Raw genomic sequence first — 12,839 nt, 5'->3', positions numbered from 1 at the left:
ATATATATATATATTCCTCTCTTCAATGCTATGTTGTTTACATAAAAACATATAAGTTAAATATTTACCTGGTTAATAATTCTCGTACCAGATCTTTGTCTTCCTTCAATCTGAGCAACTCACTCGCAGAACTTGTTGACGGGCAGTTGAATCGTTGACCAACGATGCATCATTTGGTTTGGTGTGCGGCTCGTTGGATCGGTGGAGTATTGTATAAAGTAGTCGTTAGCTCTGTGTCAAAACTTATCTTTGTGTTACCCTGTACCTTGGATGGAGTCTTGGCTCGTGTTCAGCCAAGCAGACACAAGAAGCTTATCCTCATGGACAGTTCAATTTTCGGACCGCATGTAAGACTTCTTCTTCTTTGTGGTTGGTGTTTCTTAGGATAGCACTTGTTGTATTGCCGATTATGAAAACTCGATGGAGTGACCTTCTTCTACGACGTCTGTATAGAACGGCGGGGATAATTGCCGATTATGAAAACTCGATGGAGTGACCTTCTTCTACGACGTCTGTATAGAACGGCGGGTATAAGGTCGATCCTTTACCGTTAAGGAGTTGCGAATAAAAGTTTTGGGAGGGATGCATGAGATTTGTAATTTGATAGGAAAATATAGAGTTTTTTATGAGAGAATTGTATGGAATGATTTGTGTAGTGAATTGAGAATTTATAGATTTTTTTTACTGTTCAACGGCTAATTTTTTACTGTTCAACAGATACTATTTTTTACTGTTCAACGGCTAATTTTTAAACACGTAATTCGAAACTGGGTTTTCTTAAACATCTAATTTTTAAACTCAACGGATATATGGGTTTTTTTGTAAAATTTTTTAATACTTGGGAACTCTCAAGCGCTCCACAAATTTGTAGAGCACTTGGGAGCTCGATGGCACGAGCTCCCAGGCTCCGTGCCACATAGACGTTGAGAGCAATGCTGGGAGTTTGTTAGAGGGGGGTTCACAAGCTCCCACCGCCACGTAGGTGTTGAGAGTAGCGGTGGGAGCTTGGTGCCCTTGCTCTTACAATTTGTCATAGTTGGCCATGTGTTGGGATCAAGGCTCCTTACAATTCTATCAAGAATTTTACGGCTAAGCACCGGGGGGAGCATGGTTCTGTTGATACTCTTCCTATGGATTCAGATATATTTTTGTTCACATTTTCTTCAAATGAATCTAAATTTAGTAGTTATTAAGAAAGGACCGTGGTATTTTGATAGTAAGCTTCTATTTGTTGTGCCATGGTTTGTTGATATCAGTTTGGAGAATCTAAATGTGTATCATCCATTTCCATTTGGATTAAATTCCCTAAGGGCTTGTTTGGATTGAGGGGAATGAGGGTGAAGGAAAGTTAGGGGAACTATTCACCTCCATTTACCTTGTTTGGGAACATTTAGGAGGTGAAATTATTCACCCTAGTTCCTCTTGGTTCACCCCCTAATAGTATAAAATTTGTTACCCCCAAATTGGGGTGTAATTAACCAAGGGGAAGGGAACTCCCTTCCCTTCCCTTCCATTCTCTCACCTAGTTTCCCTTAACTTCCCTTCACCCCCTACAAATTCAAACAGGCCCTAAGTGAAATTATAATTGTGGAATGAAAGAGCATTGAGCAAACTAGCTAGTGCGATAGGAAAACCAATTTGCACTGATAGCATTACAGCTAGAAAAGACAGAATCGCGTATGCATGCACTTGAGATTCAAGCAGATTTTAAATACCAAAATCTGTTCAAATTAAGGTCCTCGATGTGAACGAGTAGGTGGTGGGCCAGACCCACGTGAACTCAACGTGAACTCAACCTTCCCATGCGTTTCTTTAACACGGTTTTACGTGGACGAATTTTGATTTTAACCGCTGGCCCAAGTTCGTTTTGATTTTAACCGCTAGCCCAAGTTCGTTTTAGCCACAAGCATGCAGGATTCTCCGGTTATATAAAGGAACAAATACTGTTCCTAGGGTTTAGTGCAAGTGGTGTGCAGAGGGTTTTTTTGTTTTGTGGTTGCGGCAAAGAATTGGGTGCAAGGTTTCGGCTGCAGGGAATTGTTTTGTTAGCGGCTACAGTGGTTTTGTGATTTTGGTTTTGAGCAGCCCCCTTTATTTAGGGTTTTGTGCATCCCTTTGAGAGAGTATTTGTGTGAGGGATTTGAGAGTTTGTTTAAGGGTTTAGATTGAGTGATTGTAAATCCTAGTTGTAATCTCTCCCTCTAATAGTAGATCTCCCCCCTCCTTGCCCCGTGGACGTAGGCAATTTGCCGAACCACGTAAAAATTGGTTGTGCTGCTATTTGTGTGATTTGTAATAGCTTTTAGGTTCCCTCGACGCGCAGTCCTAGAGCTGACGAGAGGAAGAGCTAATATCCCACTTTGATGAGATATTAGGCTTCAGATTCTTGTTCCCTTTGAGAAACAAGAATTTTTATTGTGACCTGACTCTCTTGTTGTGCTGCCGAAATTTCCGCTGCGCGCAATAAGTGGTATCAGAGCCCAAATTTCAGATCTAGGGTGTTTTGAATTAGGTGGAGGAAGATTCAGTTAGAAGCTTGGTTCTTAGAGATCTAGGCTTCGGTGGAGATAGCATTAGGAGTTGCCGTTGGAGATTTCACTTTCCTTGTGTGGATAGGAGATCTATTTGGAATCCGATCTAGGGTTCAGTTAGGTGGTTCCTAATTTCTATCAAATTTGTTCTTTCTCTACAATTTGGAGTTAGTTCGTAATGGGAGAAGAAGGTGAAAGCAGCAAATCGATGGCGATTACAATACAAGTTGGTTTTTAGAACACTAAGATTAGTGTGGTGAAGTATGATGGCAAAATCAACTTTGGTTTGTGGATGAGCGACGTACAGGATACGCTCAATGCTTAGAATTTGGAAGAGACCATCATGGTCCACGAGAGGCCACCTAAATATGAAGAGGCGGTATGGGAGAAGATGAATAGAAACGCTTGTGGGGTGATCAGGTCCTGTTTGGAATAGGAGCTGAAATATGATGTGATTGGGGTGACGTCTGTAATGAAGATGTGGGAAATTCTCAACAATAAGTATCTCACAAAGAGTGTTGAGAACAGGTTGCACTTGCTGCGAAGACTCTTCAGATTTCAGATGTCCAGAGGCACCTCGCTTGCGGCTCATGTGAACAACTACACTAAGTTGTTGTCAGACTTGGCAAATGTTGATGAGAAGATATCGAATGAGTACAATGTGATTATTTTGTTGGGCTCCTTACCGGATGAGGAGTATGATACCTTCGTGCTCACTTTGTTAAACGGGAGATCTTCTATCAGCTATAGTAAAGTGACTAACGCATTGACTAATTACGACTTGAGGAGGAAGGACAAGGAGACTTCCCGCGTTAGTACTTCAGGAAAGGCCTTGTCGACGAGAGATAGAAGCCCATATCCGAAAGGTGGTAATGGAGGAAGGTCAAAGTCTAGAGGCCGCCACCAATTAACAAAGAACCAATGTGCATTCTGCAAGGAGCAAGGACATTGAAAGAGAGACTGCCCGAAGCTCAAGGAGAAAGAGAATGGCAAGAAAAAAGGCCCGAAGGCCAATGAGGTGAATATTGCGAAAGGCGATGATTCCGATGATTCGTGCTTTTCTCTACTGATTACTCCGGAGGTGAACCATGTGGATGCATCAGATTGGATGCTTGATTCCGGCGCTACTTTTCATATGACCCCTAGGCGAGACTGGTTTGCATCTTTTGAGAAAGTCGACGGAGGCGTTGTTGTCATGGGAAATGATCAATCCTGTGGCGTTTGTGGGATAGGTACCGTACGGATTAGGATGCACGATGGAGTAGTCCGTGAGTTGAAGGAGGTGAGATTTGTTCCTCAACTGAAGAAAAATCTTATCTCAGTTGGAGCTTTGGAGGCGAAGGGATTCAAGGTGACTTTCGAAAACGCTGTAGCGAAGGTTACTAAGGGATCATTGGTGGTGATGAGGGGAGTCCGCAATCAGAATTTGTATTATCTGAAGGGAAGCACCGAGATTGGCCAGGTTGCTTCGGCTATTTCAGAAGCGGACATGAGCAGACTTTGACACTATAGATTGGGGCACACAGGTGAAAAGTCACTGCAGGTATTGTGTAAGCAGAGGCTATTGAAGGGAGCCAAGAGTGGGAAGATTGAGTTCTGTGAGCACTGTGTTCTTGGCAAGAAGACAAAGGTGAAGTTCAGGACTGCCATTCATTAAACGAGGGGTATCCTGGACTATGTGCACACAGACGTTTGGGGTCCCACCAAGGCTGCATCACTTGGTGGTAGACATTGGTTCGTCACTTTTGTAGATGACTATTCTAGGCGATGTTGGGTGTACACCATGATAAAGAAGAGTGAAGTCCTAGATTTGTTTGTGGAGTGGAAGAAGAGATTGGAACTGCAGACTGGGAGAAAAATCAAGACGTTGCGATCCGACAACGGTGGTGAGTATACTTCAGACCCCTTTTAGCAGCTATATCGAGATGAGGGCATAGAGAGATACTTCACGGTTAGTCATACACCGCAGCAGAATGGGGTGGCAGAGAGATTAAATCGGTCTTTACTGGAGAAGATCCGATGCTTATTATCGCAGAGTGGTTTGGAGAAGATCTTTTGGGCTGAGGCACTTACATATGCGAGCCACCTCATTAATAGGCTACATTCATCTGCGATTGAGGGGAAAACCCCTATGGAGATGTGGTCGGGAAAGCCAGCACATGACTATGACCAGCTCAAGGTATTCGGGTGCCCTGCATATTATCATGTTAGAACTGATAAATTGGAACCTCGAGCTAGGAAGGCCATATTTGTAGGATTCAAGCGTGGTGTCAAGGGATACAAGCTTTGGGATCCAGTTGATAAGAAGATTGTGCTGAGTAGGGATGTCACATTTGATGAGGCTTCTATCTTGAAGCTTCCCAGCTCTCATCAGGTGGAGAGCGACCCGACGGAGGAGATATCACAGGTGGTGGAGATCGATGCAGCTCCACATTGTCCAGATGGCACAATATCCATGCAGGTGCCGACTGAGGTGACGCCAGGCGAGCACGACGGTGACACGGAGGATACGAGTACAAATATATAGGATCAGGAACCGACGGCTCAGGTTCAGGATTCTATTGCGGTTCGGAGACAGAGGAGAAACATACAGATGCCAGCACGGTATGCCGACACAGTTGCGTATGCACTTCCGGTGGAGAGTATCGATGATTTGGTACCTACTACATTCAGAGAGGCCGAGCAGAGTTCGGAGGCTGATTTGTGGTAGGTGGCTATGCAGGAGGAGATGGAATCTCTTCATAAGAATGATACATGGGAGCTTGTTGGGCTTCCAAAGGGGCAGAAGGCAATTGGTTGCAAGTGGGTATACACGAAGAAGGAGGGCATTGAGGGCACTCCATTGAGGTTCAAAGCTAGGTTGGTTGCGAAGGGCTATGCACAAGAGGAAGGAATAGATTATAATAAGGTTTTCTCTCCGGTGGTGAAGCACTCTTCGATTCGGATTCTGCTAGCTTTGGTGGCACAATATGGTTTGGAGTTAGATCAGTTGGATGTGAAGACGACATTTCTTCATGGTGATCTTGATGAAGAAATATATATGACTCAGCCATTGGGATTCCGAGCTGCAGGGAAAGATGAATTGGTTTGCAGGTTTAAGAAATCGCTATACGGTTTGAAGCAGTCTCCTCGACAGTGGTATAGGCGATTTGATGGTTTTATGATTGGTCATTCGTACTCGGAGCCAGTTTGATCCTTGCGTATATTTTCGCAAGTTGAAAGGAGGTGCGTACATCTATTTGTTGCTCTATGTCAATGACATGTTGGTTGCCTCTATTTCCAGGTCGGCTATAGATGAATTAAAAGTTCAACTTTCAAATGAGTTTGAGATGAAGGACTTGGGTGAGGCGAAGCGCATTCTGGGGATGGAGATCGGCAGAGACAAAAAGAAGGGCAGAATTTGTTTGACACAGGTGGCTTATTTGAAGAAGGTTCTACAGCGATTCCATGTTAGCATGGATACGAAGCCAGTTAGTGTACCATTGGGAGCCCATTTGAAGCTTTCAGGTGGTCTTTCACCGAAGTCAGTTGAAGATCGTGAGTTGATGTCGAAGACTCCATATGCGAGTGCGGTTGGGAGCTTGATGTACGCGATGGTATGTACGAGGCCAGATTTGTCACAGGCGGTAAGCATGGTATCGAGATACATGCACGATCCAGGAGTGGGTCATTAGGACGTCGTGAAATGGATTTTGAGGTACATTCGAGGTACGCTCAATGTTGGTTTAGTTTATGAGCAGGACACTACAGGTGGGCAGTTATGTATTGGCTATGTTGATTCAGATTATGCCGGGGATTTGGATAAGCGCCGGTCTACTACGGGGTATTGTTTGTGGAAAAATTTAAAGTAAAAGAAACGAAGGAAAATTGATTTGTATTCCTTTAATCTCAGTTACAATTGGATTTCCTGATTACAAAAGAGAAGAGGATTGATGCAAATCCTCTCCTTTGGTTAATTCTGGGTTCTTCACGGTGGCGATGGAGTGCCTCCCTCGAATATTCGCGTCGAGTTTGCTCTCCGTTGACGATCCGAATATCTTGATTCACTGGAACAATATCTTCTCCTCACGATTTGACGTTGTGGAGAACTCTGAACGAGTTTTTGAAACTCTGGACGAGTTGATAACTCTGGACGAGTTGGAAACTCTTGAAAAAGAGTTGATTTGAACCGAGGATCGGTTCTCAAGCCAAGGCCGAAGGCTTCAAGGAATGCTCCAAAGGATGAATGCCGATCTCTCAATCTATGATGCTCCAAGATCTCCCCCTTTGCTGCCAAGATGTTCCAATAGACCGAACCCCTGAACTGAATTGATTTTCAATTATTTATAGGGGATTAAGGGGTGTAACCACCTTCTTAATTCACTCCTAAGTGGGGCTAATGGGATCTAACCGCCCCTTAAATCACTCCTGAGTGGAGTTATGATCCCCTCAGATCGTGGGAAACGGTTTTGAAACTGTTCAGCTCGTGTTTGAACGAGTCAAACGCAAAATCTGCGTTCTGGTGTGAATTCTGCGTTCAAACGCAGTGTTTGGAAGCTTGAACGCAGTGTCTGAAAGCTCAGACGCAGCGGCTGGAATGCATTTAGCAGCGGATGAAAGCTGCGTTTGGCAGCGGATAGAAGCTGCGTTGGCTGCGTTTGGCAGTGAATCTGAGGTGCGTTTGAGCTACGTTTGTAGCGATTTGGAAGCTGCGTCTGAGCTGTGTTCGTGGCTATGAACATGAGCTACGTTGGCAATCGAATCTGAGCTACGTTTGCAGCTTTTGGAGCTGTGTTTGCAGCTTTTAGAGCTGCGTTTGAGCTGCGTTCGTGGCTATGAATGCGGCGCATCTTGATGCTGGTACGCGGGGAGGACTTCCACGTCTTGATTTGAAGAGACCGTCGATTTGTAGTCTCTTTCTGTCGAAGTGTTGCAAAGATCGTCATTTTGTAATCTTTACTTTAGCTCTCTGATATGTGAGAGTCGTCAGGTTGTAACTCCCGATGTTGATTGTGGAGGCTGTTGATTAGAGCTTTTATCAATTGTTGTGAAGATCGTAAGATTATAACATTCATCGATCCACGTGAAAGTCTTCAAATTGTAGCCTTCTGGAAGTCGTCAGATTGTAACTCCATCATCGGTGTTTGATGGGGATCAGCTATCTATTGTGATTTTTAGACAGCCTACAGAACCCCCTCTAAAGTTTTCGAAAGTTCGCAGTTGACTGGGACGAATTTTCGGAATACTTTGGATCTCAACTCTGATCTTGTAGCTGTTGATTCCTTGTGGTAAAGGATTTGTTCTCTGCACTTGCTTCGAAGGCATCATGGTTGAAGGGATTTGCCACCTAGGACCTGTGTGAAGGTATGCGCTATAATCCTGCTTCTGGAATGTGGGGGTGAACCCTGCATTTTGAACTTGAGATGTGGGTCTCACCCTTGCATGTTGAATTTGGAACACGGGTGTGACCTCGGTGTTCGGTTTTTACATCGCGGGTCTGACCTCAACGTTTTGACTTAAGACATGGAAGTGACTTCCGTGCATTTTTGACTAAGAATTTGAGACTTGTCTTTAGCTCATCTGTTTTAAGTCTCGGCTCACATCCATTAAGCTGATGGGCCTGCAAACGTCTATAGGATTTTTGGCAAACCCTCAGCCATCAACGGATTTGATAAGCCTTTACCGACTACCGTTTGAGTCGGGCTAGCATGTGGATTGTCTAAGTCCGTTCCACATGTAACGTTGTGCTAAGAGAATGAACCCTCTTAGACTTGATGCTATGATTTTGAATACATAGACTTTGTCATTTTCACGGGAAACGACTAATCGGCAACGCGTGTTAGGCGTAGGCTTATCTCTAATTAGGGATCGAGATAAAGTCCCCCATGCGTAAAAGGCATGGATTTTGGTGCTACGATGTTGAATACGTAGACTTTGTCGTTATTTCTTCCTGTGTTACTTGAAACACTGAAAGAAAGTTGGAAGCGCCAGAGGTGAAATATTAACTTGGTATGAATTTTCACTTAGAGTAAAATTCAGAAATTTTCTTTATTATCACTAGGATAATTCCAGAAAATATTTAATCCGTTGGGGATTTTATAATGACAACTTGCTATTCTTGTTGAAAAATGATTAACAAGTTCATTGGGGGGTTTGACTGTTAGAGGTGTGATGTTAACCTAACAGTATTTTTATGGACCTATCGCTCCGTTGATGAGAGTCGATAAGTGGAAAGTGTTGCGATCGGAGCAACTTTGAGGACCTATCGTTCTATTGACGAGAGTCGATAAGTTGATTTTGTCAGAGGTGTTTGATATTAACGTGTCAAGATTGTTTTGCGATTGGAGTAACTTTATGGACTTATCATCCTATTGATGAGGATTGATAAGTGGGTTTTTGTCAGAGGTGTGATGTTAACGTGACAAGATTGTGTTGCGATTGGAGCAACTTTGTGGACTTATCATCCTATTGAAGAGGATTGATAAGTGAATTTGTCAGAGGTATGGTGTTAGCATGACAAGAGAATATGTACTTGTGACTTGCACAAGATTTTAGGAATTAGCGTCTCGCTGGGGAAACTTACTAGGTGAGTTTATCATCAGGAACGATGAGTTCTGATACCTGTGATTTGAACAAGATTTTGAAGACTTAGTGTCTTGCTGGGGAAGATTGCGATTTGAACAATTTCGAGGACCTATCATCCTATTGACAAGGATTGATAAGTTGATTGTCAGAGGGGTATTGTTAACGTGACAAATTAGGAGTGATGCAAGCTGCATTCATACTCTGTGGGGTGATGATCGTCAGAAGTGTAATGTTAACTTGACGATGTGAAAGATTTATTACTCTTAATCCAATGGATTCCAAGTAACCAACCCCCAGTCTTGATTAAGACTTAGCAGGGGAATAAAAAGAGGTAGACAAGGCACATCACCTAGTGGGACACTATCCATGAAGTCGGAATAGAGGCACATCACCTGGTAGGCCATTATCTGATGAGTTTGACTATCAGAGGTAACTGTTAACGTGATAGTTTTGGTGGACCCATGAAGAGGATTGGTGGGGGAATTTAGAGGAAAAGGACTATCAGAGGTGACTGTTAACGTGATAGTTTTGATGGACCCGCAATCCTACTTGAAGAGGATTGGTGGGGGAATTTGGAGGAAAAGGACTATCAGAGGTGACGGTTAACGTGATAGTTTTGGTAGACCCACCATCCTACTTGAAGAGGATTAGTGGAGGAATTTGAAGAAACTAGACTATCAGAGGTAACTGTTAACGTGATAGTTTTGGTGGACCCACCATCCTATTGAAGAGGATTGGTGGGGAAATTTGGAGGAAAAGGACTATCAGAGGTGACGGTTAACGTGATAGTTTTGGTAGACCCGCCATCCTACTTGAAGAGGATTAGTGGGGGAATTTGGAGAAACTAGACTATCAGAGGTAACTGTTAACGTGATAGTTTTGGTGGACCCACCATCCTATTGAAGAGGATTGGTGGGGAAATTTGGAGGAAAAGGACTATCAGAGGTGACGGTTAACGTGATAGTTTTGGTGGACCCGCCATCCTACTTGAAGAGGATTGGTGGGGGAATTTGGAGAAACTAGACTATCAAAGGTAACTGTTAACGTGATAGTTTTGGTGGACCCGCCATCCTATTGAAGAGGATTGGTGGGGGAATTTGGAGAAACTAGACTATCAGAGGTAACTGTTAACATGATAGTTTTGATGGATTTTGTGGTTGACAGATGTATTCTGTTGAACATGACAATTCAGAAAATTTATTATTCATAATCTAAAGAACTACAAATAAACCAACCCCCAGTCTTGAACAAGTGCAGGGGAAAAAGGAGTAGACAGGGCGCATCCCCTAATGGGCCACTATCTAATGAGGTTGACTATCAGAAGTAATTGTTAACGGGATAGTTGTTGGACCTGCCATCCTACTGAAGAGGATTAGCTTCAATAGTCGTGGTATCTTCCTCTTCTGACTGAGATGATTGGGCTTGGTCCGATTGCTCAGGTTGATCCTGCCTACTTTGTTCTTCAGCTTTGATCCTGGCAATAATCTTTTGAGCTTGTTCGCCTTGAGAGATTAGTTGTCTTCAGGAACGACATTCTGCAACCCCTATTCGGGCTAGGAGGTCGGTTTGTAAATTGTATCTACAGGTCTCCACTAGGGTAGACTGTGTCATACCTGTCGGACATCGCAGAGCTATGTTTCGAAACCTTTTGACGAAGGCTTTGACAGACTCCCTCTTCTTCTGCTTAGTGGCGAGAAGGGTATGAATGGAGACTTCTGTATCATCTTCAAAGAATCTTGATAGGAACAGGAAGTTTCCTGAACCATTCAAAGGCAACTCCCTTGAGGGTGCCAATGAATAATCGAGCCAGTATGACGTCGTTTGATATCATATTCCCAGTCTGTGACTTGAAATAATAGATATGTTGGTTCGGTGATCCCATGCCGTCAAAAGTTTGTAGCGTCGGGACCTCGAATTTTGGAGGATATGTTGGTTCGGTGATCCCATGCCGTCAAAAGTTTGTAGCGTCGGGACCTCGAATTTTGGAGGATAAAGGGCTGCATCCCATTTGGCAGGATAGGGCCTGACAACTCCCTCGTCTTGGAGCTCGCTTCTGTTAGCAATGGCATTAATGCGGGCTTCCAATTCTTCCATTTTGACAGACTGGAGATTCTGCTCGTTCTCCGTCTCTCTTCCTTCATCAGAGGAAGATTCTAGGTTGTGGGCTTCTTGGTCAGAAGCCGTGTCATCAACCACTTTTACCTTCTCTTTGCTTGTATGAGGTCGGGATGATAACGTTTTTCCTCTCCGGGAGGATTCTTGCCTAGGTGGCGAATCTGTCTTCTGAGATTTAGCCTTGTCTGTGATGAGTTGAGTCAACAGGTCTAGGAGTTCATTGAGGGTCTTCTGCTGTAATTTGAGCATGGCGTCTTGCTCAGCAACCCTCTTTGAAAGATCTTCTGAATGTTCTGCCATGTGGGTGAAACTCTCATGCCTAATGAAAGAGCTTGATGATTGAGACTCCGCAATGGCTGAGTGTTCATCATCGGAATTAGTTCCTCTGGCTAACCTCCAATAGTTGACAGGGAGAATGGTTCCTGTTCGTGTCTGAGTGCGTTGGTAAACTCCTTCAAACTTGTTAGCGATTTCTCTGACGGTCGGTGAACGACTTGTCTCAGAGTCATCGGAACTAGGACCTGAGGCTTTCCCTCTGCCAATCACATTGATAGTGACTCCAGGATACTCGGTCTCTGGAGACTTCTTCCAGTGAGAACGTCGTTGTTGGTGGGGCAAGGTAACATGTGTTAATCGGTCGAACACCAATTATTTGGTCGCATATGAACAACATTGACATCCCGAGAGGACCGTAGGAATTAGCCGTTCACATTGGAATGAACGAATGACTTGTTGCATCAGTCTTTCTCTCGATATGAACTCTCTCAAATCTGTTGTAAAGATTCGAAGAGAATTACTCACTGATTGTGAGGTTTGAATTGGAACCCCCAGTCCATGATTGGACAGGACTGGCTCTTGGTGAACATGGATCTAGTTGAGATGCCTTAAATCCATGAACTTCTTATATCCGCCCCTCAACCTAATCACGCTACGCAGAGTATTCGGGGGTCTCGCGTTTAGCTTGGCTTATGCAGAGCTCGTGTTGAGGCTCACAAACACGGAGCTCGCGTTGATTGGAAGATCGGCTGTTTTGGAGTTGTGCCGAAGCTAAGTCCTCTCCTTTAGAGAGGGGACTGTATGAACAGTGCAACCCCCAAGGGAGACAGTCCTTCGGCGAGTCAGCCACATCTGGAGTTTTAGTCTCCTTGAAAACTTTGCTGATCTTGCGCATAGCCTTGGGGCTAAGGGATCTGGATGAGAGGGCCTCCTCAAACTTGGCTTGATCAAACTCAACAATAAGAGTTTCGACGGTTATTCCAATAAGATGAACGTCGGATTGCGCCACCACTTCTTTGTCAGAGAAGCTTGTCCCCAGCAGAGTCGCCATCTTTTGTTTGTGGAAAAATTTAAAGTAAAAGAAACGAAGGAAAATTGATTTGTATTCCTTTAATCTCAGTTACAATTGGATTTCCTGATTACAAAAGAGAAGAGGATTGATGCAAATCCTCTCCTTTGTTTAATTCTGGGTTCTTCACGGTGGCGATGGAGTGCCTCCCTCGAATGTTCGCGTCGAGTTTACTCTTCGTTGACGATCCGCACATCTTGATTCACTGGAACGGTATCTCCTCCTCACGATTTGACGCTGTGGAGAACTTGCGTGGCAAGTTTGAAAATAACTCTTAACGAGTT

The sequence above is a fragment of the Asparagus officinalis genome, chromosome 3 (assembly GCF_001876935.1).
Source record: "Asparagus officinalis chromosome 3, Aspof.V1, whole genome shotgun sequence".
NCBI lineage: Eukaryota > Viridiplantae > Streptophyta > Magnoliopsida > Asparagales > Asparagaceae > Asparagus > Asparagus officinalis.
Note: the sequence above shows the minus strand (reverse complement) of the source record.